The following is a 17,307-nucleotide window of genomic DNA, read 5'->3' on the forward strand; positions in this document are numbered from 1 at the left end:
CCTACACCACAGCCACGGCAATACCAGATCCCAGCTGAGTCTGCAAATTACACCACAGCTCATGGTAACACCAGATCCTAAACCCACTGAGCGAGGCCAAGGATCAAACTCGCAACCTCATGGTTCCTAGTCAGATTCATTTCTGCTGTACCACAACGGGAACTCCTGGGTGGTAATTATTTTTAAAGATGCTTTTCCATTTGCTCTGTGGATTCTTTCCTTGGGTACAAGTTCTTTTGTTCATCACCTCTTGCATTTCTTTCCTCAAGTATCTGTATAGACTGGTGATAGTGAGTTCACTTTTGCGTGAGATTGCCTGGCAGCTGGTCTGCATTCTCTGTGACCCAGCTTGCCCAGGCCGAAGGGAAAACACTGTTGCTGCAATTTGTGCTTGCAACTATTTCTAAGTATTTCTGCGCTTGTTGCTGTTTTCAGAGAATGTAGGATTGGCGTGGGATAGTGTTGGGTGGAATATATTGGTAGCTGGTCTCCTGAGTTATGTTTCCTATTTTTTCCTGGATGCCGCCAGCAGTGCCTATGTCTCTGTCCCTAGATACTAGAAACAGATACTTCTGCCTTAGCTGTTGGGTCTCTCATGGGCAGAAGCGTGAGCAGGCCTTGTCTTGCCCAGTTGTTTCAGGACCGTTCCTCAGCTGGTTTTAGCTGCCCCTCATGCCATCTTCTGGCTTCCACAGCCTCTGGCCATGGAGCATCCTTCATCTCCATCCTATTCTGTGGTAGTACTCGTTGTGGGCAGTCTCGAGTGTCCTGGATTGTGCTTTTCTTTAATCTGGGGGTCAGCCTGCTATGGCCAGTGGGCCACCTGTAGGCCCGGTCAGATTTTGTGTCTTCTGTGAATGGATTTTACTTTTTATTCCCCCTTTTTCGGTCACCCCTGTGGCATATGGAAGTTCCCAGGCCAGGAATTGAATCCAGCCTCAAGCTACAGCAACAGCAGATCCTTAACCCACTGGGCCAGGGATTGAACCAGCACTTACACAGAGACAGTGCCAGATCATTAAACTACTGCGCCGCAGCTAGAACTCCTGGCTTTTATGTTTTTAAAGAGTTTTGTTTTTTTTTTTTTTAAAGAAGTTATTTCTCAAGCTATATTTAGGCAAGCCTACCTCTAGAGACCACAAGGGGGTCAGATAAGCCCTTAAAGTACCCCTCACTGCCCCTCTCCCCCACTATCAGTGGATTTGAGTTTGCGCTATCTCCTGGGTTCTTTAGCAGTCAGGTTCCAGGGGAAGGGTGGCAAGATCTGGTCTGTACAGGTTATTGAGGACCTGATATCCCATGCCTGAGTGGGCTTATTAACCCAGTTAGCAAAAGGGAGCTATTTAAGGGTTAAAAGTGGAGGGATGCATAACCAGATAAAATTTTAGAAAGATTCCTCTGGTGAATGTTGAGATGAGAAATTCTGAGGGAAGCAAGTCAGTGCCGTTGGAAATGGTTTAAGACAGTATTTTCTACTGCTATTATGCTGTGTACTATGTGGGGAATATGACATCTGTGGTCAAATAAGTTTCTAAAACCAATTGTCTATTGTATTCTCCTCTTGGTAGTATAATAAAGGCTCTAAGAGTCTTTTTTTTTTAAATTGAAGTATAGTTGATTTACAATATTGTATTAGTTTCAGGTGTACAGTAAAGTGATTTGGTTATATATATATGTGTATATATCGGTATTTTAAAAATTCTTTTCCATTATAGGTTATTACAAGATATTGAATATAGTTCCCTGTGCTATCCAGTAGATCCTGGCTCTTTATCTGTTTTTATATAGTAGTGTGTATATGTTAATCCCAAACTCCTAGTTTATCCTCCCCCCTTCCCCTTTGGGAACCATAACTTTGTTTTCTGTGTCTGTGAGTCCGTTTCTGATCTGCAAATAAATTCATTTGTATTAATTTTTAGATTCCACACATAAATTGTATCATATAACATTTATCTTTGTCTAACTGACTTCACTCTGTATGATAATCTCTAGGTCCATCCATGTTGCTTCAGATGGCATTATTTTATTCCTTTTCGTGGCTGAATAATATTCCATTGTATATATATATACACCACATCCTCTTTCATCTCTCAATGGAGACTTAAATTGCATCCAGGAGTTCCCGTCGTGGCGCAGTGGTTGACGAATCCGACTAGGAACCATGAGGTTGCGGGTTTGGTCCCTGCCCTTGCTCAGTGGGTTAACGATCCGGCGTTGCCGTGAGCTGTGGTGTAGGTTGCAGACGCGGCTCGGATCCCGCGTTGCTGTGGCTCTGGCGTAGGCCGGTGGCTACAGCTCCGATTCAACTCCTAGCCTGGGAACCTCCATATGCCGCGGGAGCGGCCCAAGAAATAGCAACAATAACAACAACAACAACAACAAAAGACAAAAAGACAAAAAAAAAAAAAAATTGCATCCATATCTTGGCTATTGTAAATAGTGTTACAGTGAACATTGGGGTGCGTATATCTTTTTGACTTAGAGTTTTTGTCTTTCTTTTTTTTCTCCCACTTTTTAGAGCCATACTCGTAGCACATGGAGGTTCCCAGGCTAGGGGTTGAATCAGAGCTGCAGTTACCAGCTTACACCACAGCAACAGCAGTGCAGTGTCCGAGCCACATCTGTGACCTACACCACAGCTCATGGCAACGCCGGATCCTTAACCCACTGAGCAGAGCCAGGGATCGAACCCACAACTTCATGGTTTCTAGTCACATTCATTTCCAGGATGTGACTGCGCCACGACGGGAACTCCTAGAATTTTTATCTTTCTTTTCCAGATACATGCCCAGCAGTGGGATTGCTAGACTGTAGGATAGCTCTATTTTTAGTTTTTTAAGGAGCCTCCATACTGTTCTATATAGCAGTTGCACCAATTTACATTCCCACCAACAGTGTAGGAGGGGAACCCTCTCCCAGCATTTATTATCTGTAGTTTTTTGATGGTCATTCTGACCAGTGTGAGGTGAATACCGCATTGTAGTTTTGATTTGCATTTCTCTAATAAGTAGCAATGTTGAGCATCTTTTCATGTGCCTATTGGCTATCTGTAAGTCTTTGGAAAAATATATTTTTAGGTTTTCTGTCTTTTTTTTTTTTTCCTTCGCTTTTCATGGGTGTACCCATGGCATATGGAAGTTCCCAGACCAGGGGTTGAATTGGAGCTACATCTGCAGGCCACAGCCACAACCGCACCAGATCCGAGCCACTTCTGTGACCTACATCACAGCTCATGGCAATGCCGGACCCACTGAGCAAAGCCAAGGATTGAACCCACATCCTCATGGATACTAGTTGGATTCATTTCCACTGTGCCAGGAAGGGAACTCCCTCTGCCCATTTTTTGATTGAGCTCTTTGGTTTGTTGTTATTGAGTTGTATGAACTGTTTATATTTTGTAAATTAATCCCCTGTCAGTTGCACTGTTTGCAGGTATTTTCTCCCATTTGTAGGTTACCTTTTAAAATTTTTTTTCTTTTTAGGGCCACACCCATGTCTATGGAAGTTCCCTGGCGAGGAGTCAAATTGGAGCTGTAGCTGCTGGCCTACACCACAGCCACAGCACTGTGGGATCCAAGCCGCGTCTGTGACCTACACCACAGCTCACAGCAATGCTGGATGCGTAACCCACTGAGCAAGGCCAGGGATCATACCTGCATCCCCATGTATACTAGTCAGGCTTGTTACCACTGAGCCACAATGGAAACTTCCTGTGGGTTGTCTTTTTGTTGGTGGTGATGCTTTGCTTTGCTGTGCAAAAGCATATAAATTTGATTAGGTCCCATTTGTTTATTTTTGTTTGTATTTCTGTTGACTTAGGAGATTGATAAAATATTGCTACAATTTATGCCAGAGAATTTTTTGCTGATCTTCTCTTCTAGGAATTTTATGGTGTCATGTCTTATATTTAAGTCTTCAAGTCATTTTGAGTTTATTTTTATGTATGGTGTTCTAACATCATTGATTTATGTGCAGCTGCCCAGCTTTCCCTGCTGAAAAGACTGTCTTTTCTCCATTGTATATCCTTGTCTCCTTTGTCGAAGGTTTATTGACTTTAGGTCTGTGGGTTTATTTCTGGGTTCTCTATTTTCCATTGGTCCACATGTCTGTTTTTATGCCAATGCCATGCTGTTTTGATTACCATAGTTTTTTAATATTGTCTGAAGTTTGGGAGGGTTATGTTTCCTGCTCTGTTTTTTTCCCTCAAGATTGCTTTGGCAGTTCTGCATCTTTTATCGTTCCCTGTCAACTTTAGAATTATTTGTTCTAGTTCTGTGAAAAATGCCATGGGTAATTTGTTAGGGATCACATTAAATCTATAGATTGTTTGGATAGTATGGCCATTTTAACAGTATTAATTCTCCTAATCCAAGAGCATGGGATATCTTTCTTTTTTTTTTTTTTTTTTTTGTCTTTTTGTCTTTGTTGTTGTTGTTGTTGTTGTTGCTATTTCTTGGGCCGCTCCAGCAGCATATGGAGGTTCCCAGGCTAGGGGTTGAATCGGAGCTGTAGCCACTGGCCTACGCCAGAGCCACAGCAACGCGGGATCCGAGCCGCGTCTGCAACCTACACCACAGCTCACGGCAACGCCGAATCGTTAACCCACTGAGCAAGGGCAGGGACCGAACCCGCAACCTCGTGGTTCCTAGTCGGATTCATTAACCACTGCGCTATGACGGGAACTCCGGGATATCTTTCATTTTCTTGAATCATCTTTGATTTCCTTTATCAGGATTTTATAGTTCTCAACATATGTCTTCTACCCTCCTTGGTTAGGTGTATGCCTAGGTGTTTTTTTGTTTTTGGTTTTTTTTTTTGGCCATGTCTGTGACATTCGGAAGTTCACAGGCCAGGGATCTGAGCAGTGATAATGCTGGATCCTTAACCACTAGGTTACCAGAGAACTCTCTTAAGTATATTTTTTTGATGTGATTTTAAATGGGATTTTTTTCTTTCTCTTTCTGATACCTCATTGTTAGTGTAGAGAAATGAAACAGATTTCTATGTATTAATCTGGTATCCTGCAACCTTGCTGAATTCATTTATCAGTTTAGTAGTTTTTATGTAGATCTTCGGTTTTCTATATAGGATATCATGTCTTTTGTATAATAACAATTTTACCTTTCCCCTTCCAATTGGATACCTTTTTTTCTTTTCCTTGTCTGATTGCTGTGGCTAGGACTTCCAATACTATGTTGAATAAAAATGGTGAGAGTGAGCATCCTTGTTCCAGAATCTAGTGGGAGATCTTTCAGCTTTTTGTCATTTAGTGTTATGTTTGCTGTGGGTTTTTCATAAGTGGCTTTTATTATGTTGAGATATGCCCCTCTCTACCCACTTTGGCAAGAGTTTTTATCATGAATGGATGTTGCATTTTATTAAATGCTTTTTCTGCATCTGTTGAGATGGTTATATGGTTTTTGTCTTGTCTTTTTCTGATGTAGTGTATCGCATTGATTGATTTGCATATGTTGAACCATCCTTGTGACCCTGGAATGAATCCAACTTGATCATGGTACATGGTCTTTTTTTATGTGTTTTGGATTCTTTTTTGTGTATATTTACATCTATACAAAGACATGTTTAACTCAACATTTACAGACTTTTTGACTAAAGAATCTCCATTTGCTAAGTATCTGTTATTATCTTATAGAACATCAGAGTAATATGCCTTGAGAAACAAATCAATATTTTGGAGCAGTTGCTTTAGGTATATTATTTTTAGAATATTTTACTTAGGAACGTTATTTTGCTAATGATTCATGGAGTCCTTGACCTTGGGCAGATAATTTGCTATCATTGGCCTTACTTTCTGTAGTATAAAGTGATAAAGAGCTAAGTAAGATGATATTTAGTTCTTCATTCATTTATACATCCTATTTATGAGGAGATAAAAAAGAAAATTCTTTTTTTTTTTTTTTTTTTTTTTTTTTTTGCATTTTAGGGCCACACCCACAGCATATGGAGGTTCCCAGGCTAGGGGTCAAATCATAGCTACAACTGCCAGCCTACGCCACAGCCACAGCAACACAGGACCCGAGCCGCATCTGTAATCTACACCACGCTCACGGCAATCCTTAACCCACTGAGCAAGCCCAGGGATTGAACCCACAGCCTCATGGTTCCTAGTCGGACTCATTTCTGCTGTGCCAGGATGGGAACTCCAGAAAATTAATCATTAAAGTACCTACATAATCCCTTTTGAAAAATCCACACTTAAAGACATTTACGGGTATAACTTTTGTGACTCGTGATGTTAACAAGCATGTTAAACTAAAATTTAAAAAGTTAAATATCAGAGTAAAAGGGTACGTGGCAGATAATACTTTACGAGAATCGACACAGTGGTATTTCTAGTTACACATGGTCTCAAGTGAAGTGATAGGACCTTTCTCATGTTTTCTTCCATCTGTGGCATACAGTCAATCCTTCAGTAAAATGTACACTGAAACATCCCATTTAAATATGTGAATCTGGTCTTATTTGATGCCATTTGAAATGGCTTTTTGTACTAGAGTCTTTGGGTGCAGCTATTTGGTTGAATTTGTTGCAAGGATAATAATGGACTTGTTAGTTGCTGTTTGGATGCCAAAGCTTAGGGCTGTGTGTTGCCTGGAATAATAAAGAGACTTGGGCTGTGAGTCACCTTTAGAATACTACTCTTGGCCAGTTGGAGTTAAATGGTTCTGGCCTCAAATCCGTTTGTTTACGGAGCCTATTGAATGTGTAACTTTTTCTCTCTAGGCTTTTTGTTAGTAACACATTGAGATCTGTTGTGGAGAGTGCTGTTTTCTCAAATTCTTTTGACACGTATTTGAACTTTTTCTTGTAATCGAAATAATCTCATAAAAGAAAACTGTTTCTCTACTCACAATACTTCTGACACCAGGTCTGAATTTTTTTTCCCCACATTAAAAAATTCCGGCACTTACTACACAGAGATAGCACAGACCCCACAGATGAAGAGCTTAGTTCCGCAAGACTGCCCTTATGTGTCTGGCACCCTTACAAGCAGAGGGTCCCCAGGTTACCCACACTTCTGTCCCATTTTGGCTATAAATCAAATTGGCGGTTCCCATGACCCCCTCCTCGGGTTCAGTAATTTGCTAGAACGGCTCACAGAGTCCAGGGGAACACTTTACTTATTATTCCCAGTTCATTATAAAGGATACCAATGAGCAGCCAGATGAGGAGGTATAGACAGGGGCTTCTGTGCCTGTGGAGTTGAAGCTCTCCACCCTCCCAGCACCTGGGTGTGTTCACTACCCAGAAGCTCTCTGAACCCCATAATTTAGGGTTTTGTAGAGAGAGGCATGATTTATTTGATCGTTGGCCATTGGTGATTAACTCAGTCTCCAGCCACCTCCCCTTCCTGGAGTTTGTGGGGGCTGGGGGTTGAGGGTGGGGGGTGTAGGATTGAAAGTTTAAACTCTGGTCACAGGGCTGGTTCCTCTGGCAGCCAGCCCCTGTCCTCTGAGAATCATCTCATTAGCATAAACTCAGGCTAGGTTGAAAGGGGCTTATTATAAACAACAAAAGATGCTCCTCTCACCCTTGCTACTCAGGAATTCCAAGGGTTTTAGAAGCTCTGTGCTAGGAATCTAGGGATGAAGACCAAATATATATTCCTTATTATATATATTAGATGGCCTAATATCTAGACTAATGCGATGAAATCTTTGGAAATAGAGGACAGGGAACCTATTTTCATTCAAAGATCTAAAAATGAAACCAACAAAGACTGTGGAGGAACAAAGTAATTCTTTTTTTTAAATTGAAACATAGTTGATTTCCAATATTGTGTTAGTTTCAGGTGTGCAGCACAATGATGCATGTATTTTTCAGATTCTTTTCCCTTATAGGTTATTATAAAATATTGAGTATAGTTTCCTGTGGTGTATGGTAGACTGCTGTTGTCTATTTTATATATAGTGGTGTGTATATGTTAATCCCAGCCTCCTAATTGGTTCCTCCCCTCCCCTTCTCCTTTGGTAACCGTAAATTTGTTTTCTATGTCTGTGGGTCTATTTTCGTTTTATAAATGAATTCATTTTGTGTCTTTATTTTTTTTAGATTCCAAACAAATGATAACATATGAAATTGTCTTTCCCTGTCTGGCTTACTTCACTTAGTATGATAATCTCTAGGTTCACCTTTGTCACTGCAAATCACATTCTTTCATTCTTTTTTTCATGGCACAATATTTCAGTGTGTGTGTGTGTGTGTGTATGTGTATGTGTGTGTGTGTGTGTGAGTGACAGCCACATCTTCTTTATCCATTCCTCTGTCACTAACATTTAGGTTGCTTCCATGTCTTGGCTATTGTGAATAGTGCTGCAATGAACACTGAGGTGTCTGTATCTTTTTGAGTTAAGGTTTTCTCTGGATATGTGGCCAGGAGTATGATTGCAGATCCCGAAGTAATTCTTTAGTTTCTAATTTTTCAAAGATTTTCTCACAACTGTCTAAACTATTCAGATCGATGGAGTTAGGACCCCTAGGTAATGCTAGCTCCTTGGCTTTGCCCAGGGACTTTTGGAGGCTTGAGCAGCAGCCTAGTGATCATCAGGCTCTGGGGGGAGCAGTATATCTCTAAAGAAGAGCTCAAAGGGTCTGAAATCCACTGTGAGAGCTGGGAAACAGACACTTTTTTCCCCCAAATTGGCTAATAACCACTTTTTTAGCCTGTTAAAATAATTTACCTCGTCTTCTCCAAATCCCTTTGAAATGACAGACAATGTGAAAATAAAATACATTCCAAGGATTACAGGAGAACCTAGACAGACCATCAGGGGACCAGAAGAGGGAGGATATTCAGTGTGGGATAATGTAGGTGGGATCTGCCAGCTGAGGTACACACAGCCCCACCCAGGAGAAAGAGTCGCTTCCAGTGTGACTCTCCTCAGAAGAAGCCCATACTAACCTCAGAATCAGAGTGAGATTGGATGGGCCTTGTGCACTCACATGGAGATGAAGCAACCATGTCCTCTGCTGCCCCAGAGCCTAACTTTAGGAGCGGGGAACTTCCAGTGTCACCAATAGAAGCAGGGGAAAAGGACTTGAAATAGCTCGCGGTTTCCAAAAGAACCTGGGGCCTACGCAGTCGGAGAAAAAGGACAAGCACTCACTAGGGATTTTTGGTTTTGAAGGCAGGAAGTTTTGTCCCTGGAGATGATGAGAGAGTAAGGCTGTTAGAATTCCCAGGAATTTCTTTCCACGTTTCCCTTCTTTTCCTCCAAAACTGAGGCTAAACTCCATTCTCACCACTTTCTTTTGGGGGGCTGAGCTCCTTTCTCTAACTTATTAATTTATATTTAGCAAAATGAAAATTTTTGTACTTATGACAACCAGCACTTATGAGACCAAATATGTGTGGGGTGGGTTTTTTTTTTTTTTTTTTCCTCACACTGACCTCTTCTTCATTGTCAGCTGGGTGTCTTACAATTCAGTTCAATTCTGACACTAACTACCCTGAGTTAGCCCTGGATCCCACAGGTTAATGGCTTGGTCCCACAAAACCGTCCTACTTCACATGCCCATTGCAAGTTAGGGTCTCCCATACTTCTGACAGAAGACTATAAACTGGGAGTTCCCACAACCTCAGGTTTCTAATTTGCGTGAATGGCTCCCAGAACTCAAGGAGACGCATATTTACTGGTTTATTATAAATGCTGTTATAAAGGGTTATATGATAGGGTGCATATGAAGAGATGCGAAGGGTGAGGTCTGGAGGAGACCCAAACACAGAAGCTTCTGTCTCTAGGGAGTTGGGGTGCACTACCCTCCCAGAACATGGATGTGTTCACCAACCTGGAAGCCCTCTGAACCCCGAGGTTTATGGACTTTTTTTTTTTTTTTAATTTTCTTTTGCCATTTCTTAGGCCGCTCCTGCGGCATATGGAGGTTCCCAGGCTAGGGGTCCAATCGGAGCTGTAGCCACCGGCCTACGCCAGAGCCACAGCAACGCGGGATCCAAGCCGCGTCTGCGACCCACACCACAGCTCACCGCAACGCAGGATCCTTAACCCACTGACCAAGGCCAGGGATCGAACCTGCAACCTCATGGTTCCTAGTCAGATTCGTTAACCACTGCGCCATGGCGGGAACTCCTGTTTATGGACTTTTATGGAGACTTCATCAAGTAGACAAGGTCAATTAATCTCTAGTCCCTCTCTCTCTCCAGAGGATGGAGGGTGGAACTAAGAGTTCCAAGCTCTAATCATGTCCTGGTCTTTGCTGTGACCAGCCCCTATCTAGGAGCCCATCAAGAGTTGCCACATCAGGAGTTCCCATTGTGGCTCAGCAGTAACAACCCCAACTAGTATCCATGAGGATGCAGGTTCGATCCCTGGCCTTGCTCAGTGGGTTAAAGGATCTGGCATTGCCGTGAGCTGTGGTGTAGGTCACAGATGCAGCTCAGATCTCATGTTGCTGCGGCTGTGGTGTAGGCTGGTGGCTACAGCTCTGATTTGACCTCTAGCCTGGGAAATTCCATGTGCCTCAAGTGCTGCCCTAAAAAGAGAAAAAAGAAGAAGAAGAAAGAGTTGCCTCATCAGAACAAAATACTCCCTGTCACCCAAGAAATTCCAAGGGATTTAGGAGCTCTGTCAAAAATGGAGGCAAAGATATATATATATATGATATTTTATGTATAGGTAGCCATTGAAAGGTCCCAGCTGCAAGTGGGGGTCTTTGATCCGTCTCAGCACCTTGTTTACCTCCTGCCTTTCGGGGTTATTAGAGATTGGCAGTTTGGTACCTTCTGAACTCTTGTGCCTCTATTGCCCCTCATATCTTTGGATCCTATTTGGTTTTATTTTATTAAATATTAAAATGCATGCATATTAAAATATTTTTCTTTTTTTTAATTAAAATATTTTTCTGTTGTATCCAACATTTTTAGGTATTTTGTGATCAGAAAGGTTTTCAGGATATTGAGGACAGTGCTGTGCTGAAAACCAAGAACTGTATAGATTTGTTTTTTTCTTTAATTGCAAAATTCATATATCATAAAATTAATCACTTTAAAGTATATAGTTTAGTGGCATTCACATTCACAGCGCAACCATTTCCTTCATTGAGTTCTAGAACATTTTCGTCATCCCCAAAGGAAACCTTATACCCATTAAGCAGCCTTTTTCCTTCCTGCCTTTGCCCAGTTCCCAGGCAACCGCTTTTCTGCTTTCTGTTTCCATGGATTTACCTATCCTGAAGACTTCATATACATGGAATCATAGAATATGTTCTTTCACTTACTATAATGTTTTCCAGGTTGTTGTAGTATCTTTTATGGCCCAGTATTTCATCGTATGGATGTACTGTATTTATTTACGGGTTAATGGACATTTGCGTTGTTTCTACCTTTCGGCTGTTGTGAATAATGCTGCTGTGAACATTCATGTAGAAGTTCGTGCTTGAATACCTGTGTTCTTTGGAGTATGTACCTAAGGAGTAGCATCACTGGGTCACATAGAAACTCTGTGTTTAACTTTGTGAGGCAGGGACAAAGCATTTTCCACAGTCGTTGCTCATTTTACATTCCTACCAGCAACACACAGGGTTTCAGGTGCTCCACTCCCTTGCCGACACTTGTTTTCTGTTTTGTCTTTATAGCCATCCAGTAAGTATGAAGTACTATCTCATTATAGTTTTGATATGCATTTCCCTAATGACTGATGCTATTGAGCATCTCTATATAGCTTTTTGTCTTTTATTTATTTTTTATTTTTATTTTGTTTTTTTGTCTTTTTAGGGCCGCACCCGTGGCATATGGACGTTCCCAAGCTAGGGGTCGAATCAGAGCTGTAGCCGCCGGCCTACGCCACAGCCACAGAAACGCCAGATCCTTAAGCGAGGAGGGATTGAACCTGCCTCCTCTGAGCAAGACCAGGGATTGAACTTGTCTCCTCATGGATGCTAGTCAGATTCATTTCTGCTGAGCCATGCCGGGAACTCCTCTCTATAGCTTTTTAAAAGGTAAACCAGATCATGTTATTCCTTGCTGGAAACCCTCCAATGGTTTCCTATTACACTTAAAGTCAAACCCAGCCTTCTCACTCTGGCCACAGAGCCCTTCCCCATCTGCTCCTGCCCACCTTTCCTTCTGCAGCACGTGTGCTCTCCTTGGTCCAGCCATACCGGCCACTTTCCTGTTTCTTGGACACACTGAGTTCATTCTTGCAGGGGAGCTGTTTTACCCTTGACTCTTATGCTTCCCCTGTCTTCCCATGGCCAGCTTTGTCTCATCATGCCAACTTTGTATGTTACCTCCTTGGAGGGGTCTTCTCTGGCTTCCCAGTCCAAAGTCAGCCACTTTCCTGTGACACCCCCATTTCATCCTCTGCCCAGCACACTGATGCTTTTCCTGCATATTTGTGCAGCTGCCTTTGCCTGCTAGAATGGACACTCCACAGGCTTGTCTTGTTTACAGCTCAAGTTCCCTGCCCAGAGCAGGGCTGCATGATAGAATCACTCAAGAAAAATATCTTTAATACATTCATGGGTTTTCCCTTGATTTTATGTGGTTTAATATTAGCATCTTTAGCCTTGGTTTGAGTTAGAGACTTTACCTTGATTTATCTGTTTCAATTAGATGACTAGTTGTCCAAATAACATTTATCAACAGTGTATATACCTTCTCCACTGATTTCAGACACCTCTTAATCATATTCTGTATTCTGATGCAAGGATGCCTTTCTAGCGGCTATTCTCGTGGTTTGATCTGTTTGTCTATTCCTGTGTTGGTATCATTCTATTTTAATTACTTTGTTCCATGCCTTATAGGGTTTATCAGTCAAACAGATGGCAGGCTCCATTTGGGTAATTTGAAGACAGTTTAATCAAGGTACTGTTTATTGGGTGAGATACCACAGGGTTCAGAGAAATGACAGGAGCTAGTTCGTTACCCTGAGCTACTAGCTTATATCTCTAGGCATAAATAGGCAAGAGGGAACTTTGGCCAGAATTCAGTGGGAAGAATCATGTGAGAAAGGGAGCCTTGAGAGTAGCAGTGCGTTTGGTGGAAGGAATGAAGATAATAAACACTCAGACCTCACCCTCCTCCTTTCGCCCATTTCCTGCCAGCTGAACCCAGTCAGCTGTGAGAGGGCAGGGGACCTAATGTGTGTTCCCTGTGGGCTGGCCCCGAGGGCACAGGGCAGGGCAGAGTGTGTGGATGGTGGATCTGGAAGGCAAAGAAAGGCGTCCAGCCCATAGGAAAAGTCTCCACTCAAACTTTCTTGGCTCTGGGAGTTGCTGTTATGGCTCAGCTGGTTAAGAACATGACTAATATCCATGAGGATGCATACTCATTTGATCCTTGGCCCTGCTCAGTGGGTTGAGGATCCGGCATTGCTGTGAGCTGGGGTGTAGGTCGCAGATGTAGCTCACATCTGGTGTTGCTGCGGCTGTGGTGTAGGCTGGCAGCTGCGGCTCCGATTGGACCCTAGCCTGGGAACTTCCATATGCCACGGGGTGCAGCCATAAAAAGAAAAAAAAATTTCTTGGCTCTTCTTGTATATACACTTTACCAATGATCACAGTCTTATATGCAATTTGTTAACATTAAAAGCAGCCTCTATCCTTGGAATCACTTCCTGTTTTGTCTATTGGCACAAACCTACTAGCAGCTGTTCTGTTTATTTGGACTGCATCCCCCGTCTGTTTCCCTCCGTCTGAAATCCAGTATACTTATTTGGAATCCCCTCTCTGTTCCTCCAATCTGTGCTAAACAGATCCTGAAGCCCTGCAGATTCTCAGGGCTCCTTCACTTTGTTAGACCCTTAGGCAATAAAACTATTTTGGTGAAAGACACTTTTCCTCTCCTGTGTTGCTCCTGGACTTTGATCTTCATTAGAGGCAGAGTCAAGATTTCTTTTGGTTTGCCAGAATACAAAGATTCTGGGGCCATATCCAGTCTAATGAGTGTTGCAATGGGTTGAAAGTATCTGTTCTGGTCACAGGAATGAAATGTAGCCACCTGTTCTTGGATTTGCTTTCTAGACATTGTGTACTTGGCTCTGAACCACCTTACCCTTACCTTGAGTCACTGACTTTCTCTGCTACCTCTCATTTTAGTCTTAGCCAGTTTTTGCCTAGACCCAGAAAAAGAAGAGGATGTTTTAGTTTTAGATTTTGAGAGCACAACTAGAGAAAGCCTTACTCTCATTTATTAGAGAAGTTTAAAATCTAAAATTTAGTACTATGAGAATAATTGGTAACTAGTTAAAGAAAAAAAAAAAAAAAACTTGAGAGTGAAATAAAGTCATCCTGTCCCGTGTTGTCACTGCTGTGGCTCTGTTACTGCTGTTGCTGGGGTTCAATCCTGGCCCAGGAACTTCTGCAGGCCATGGGCGTGGCCAAAGAAAACACGAGTCATCCTGCCAGGACCACTCTTACTGTCTTTCCAGTTCAGAGACTTGTAAGGCATTCACAGTGGAAGGGACTTTCGGTGCCTTGGAGACCATCTCCCTTTACAGATGAGGCCTTATATTCAGAAAGGGGGTGTTTTGTTCACACAGTGGTGAGTGAGGATGGAGCTGGAGTGGAACCTTGTCCTCCTAAGGCCACCTTCCATGCAGTGTAGCACTCGTTTCTCATTTTGAACCCAGGACTGACTTTCTAGTGTGAGTGGCTAGCCTGTTGTCTTTCCATGTGGGTATTAGTTCCCTAGCTAGATGGAAGCAACTTGGACGACAGTAAATAAGACCTCTACTTGTAAATCTATACAACTGTGCAGATTTAGAGTATATGTTTTTTACACCGAGGACGTTCATTAAATGTCTGTCAAACTGAATATATCGATTCTCTGTTGAAGAATTAATGACTTAGGACAAAAGACGGGCCAAGGAGTTATTGAAGATATTGATAATATTTAGATAGGAAAAAGAGTTGGAAGGGTTCTCATAAGCTAATGATTCTCTGGAGGCTTATGTTAACAGTTAATGTCATTCATTCAGTGGAGGCCTGTAAAAGAAAGAGGAGACTATATGAGCAAGTTATGCTGAAGAATGTTCGGTTTTAGGGTGAACAGAGCAGTTTTGATTTTGAGTATATAGGGACCTTCTCTTGCTGTCTGTGGGAGGTCCTGGAGAGAGATGTGTTATAGCAGCAGTGCCAGGCAGATGTTATTTCCAGAGAAGGCTGCCAAGCTAACACATTTCTTCCTGTTACAACTTTTTCAAGAGATCCATCCAGGTACTTTTTATTGAGTTGCCCTTTGTTGGTGAATGTGGGACAATGGCAGTTGGAGTTGAAAGTATGGGAAATCTTCTTCCTTAATTCCTGAGTGCTCTGAGAAAGAGTGGAAGCATCTGGATGTCCGAAGAGGAGGCTCTTAATGACCTCCTTTTTGTTTTGCTCCAAAGCCTTTGGAATTGATTGTTAAATTCACTTTAACTTAGAAGCCTGCCTTTGCTTTGATGTGATGTAAAGGGAGGCAGTTCCCGGGCCTCTGCAATGGGCATATGCGCCAGCAGCTGCTCCTTCCTGTTTAGACTTACTCCCCCTGGCTCCCCACATCCGCATCCCTGCAAGTGCCTGCTGTAGGGAACTTCTGACCCTTCCTTTTGGACCATGGTGCCTGGTCTCCGCTGTTTCCAGGTGGCTTGGCCCTCCTCTGAGACAGACATCAATTGCAAAGATCAGAGAGCGTCGGCTTTTGAAGAGGTTTTTCAGATTCTGCTTTGCAAATCTGCTGAGAAATGTGGTGCTCCTTTCATGTTTCCATTCCGTCTGTCTCTTAAAAGGGCAAAGGAATGGTCTTCATGTGACTGGGTGCTATTGATGTTGGCTGCACATTCACTTCAAACCTATTTCTACATTTTGTCATAGGCGTCTAACAGCCATTGTATTTCCTTGATCTTGACATTGTTCTAGCAAGACTGTCAGTGAGCAGGAAGGAGAACGAAGGAATAAAGAAGGAGTTCTTATTCGTCATGGGGTTATAACAAATGTTGTTCTCGGTTTTTTCCTTGTTTAGCATCAGGTCCTAGGTAAAGGCACAGGTATTACAGGAATGTATTAGCTAGTTTAGCTGCTCGTGATACTTCCTTAGGCAACCATACTACATTCATTGACTGCCCTGTATACCAGACACGATGAGGTTTCAACTGCATCATTCTCTATTCTTACACCTCTGCAAGAGGTTCCCTTGTGGCACAGCAGATTTAGGATCTGGCATTGTCACTGCTGTGGCACAGGTTCCATCCCCGGCCCAGGAACTTCCTCATGTGTGGTGTGTGGAAAAAAAAAAAAGCCTACAAGATGATTGTTATCCTTGTTTTATAGATGAAAAAATACACTGAGGCTAAATTTTAACCAAATCCCACCCACATCAGGTATATTACATGGGAGAGGCCTTTGGTCTACTGAGTCTAAAGTCTTTTTCTCATTGTGCTACACCAGAGGCCCATAAGTGAGCCAGATTTAGCCACTACCTGTTTTATTGGGATATGACTACACCCACCTATCTGCATATTGTGAACAAATGGCAGAGCTGGATAGTTGCAACACAGACCATGTGGCCCACAAAGCAGAAAATATTTAATATCTGGGCCTTTAAAAAAATGTTTGTCAGCTGCTGCTGACAGTGACCACGTCGTTAGGAACCAGACAGTTTTTCTGGTCGTGCAATAGAGTATAAAAACCCAAAGTCTGTCATCTGTCTCTCTCACCTGTTTTTTTTCCTTTTCCTTTTCTTGTTTTCTGAATTTTATTTTTTAAGATTTTGTGGAGGTGTGGTGGCTTTTTACCTCTGAGTTTAAATGCCAGATAGTAGTGGCTTGATTTATTTATTTAGAGATTTCCTTTCAGAAATTTTATGATACATTGTCTGAGATTCTAAATGGCTTTGTGAAGCATAAGTTTTTCAGCGGGTCTACCTGTCTTGAGGGAAAAGATCAGGTAATGTAATAGAACTTGCTGTAATTCATTTTGAAAGGGGAATTTCCCTGTATTTTGCCTGATGTTAAGGTACTATTACATGAACAAATTCTAGCCAAAGTGGGTTTGAAGGAATTAGTATTATTAGTTTTATGCTTCTCAGGCTTATTGGAGGCTTGCCTAAGAGGAAAGTAAGTTGTTATGTAGCAGTTTTCCAATGTCACTGTACATAAGAAACATTTGGAGATGCTCATTAAAAAATGTAAATGCCCAAACTCTCAGGCTTGGTGATTCTGAATTAGTTTAAATCTACTCTAGGTGCCTGCGATGCTAATAAGAAAAAGCTGGTTTAGGGAGTGGCGTTCTTGTAATAGAGTGATTCTAGGCAGTCCAAATAAGGATGATATTGATGACTCGTTTTTCAAT

At 42.2% G+C, this 17,307-nt stretch overlaps 1 protein-coding gene across 3 annotated transcripts in view; it reads left to right on the forward strand.

The window, feature by feature from the left end:
* The window catches only part of TOM1L1 (target of myb1 like 1 membrane trafficking protein), a 63,697-nt gene that overhangs the window by 19,012 nt on the left and 27,378 nt on the right, over positions 1–17,307 (forward strand). The gene's annotated exons all lie outside the window — the stretch shown is intronic.

Source organism: Sus scrofa, chromosome 12, assembly GCF_000003025.6.
Source record: "Sus scrofa isolate TJ Tabasco breed Duroc chromosome 12, Sscrofa11.1, whole genome shotgun sequence".
Classification (NCBI taxonomy): Eukaryota; Metazoa; Chordata; class Mammalia; order Artiodactyla; family Suidae; genus Sus; species Sus scrofa.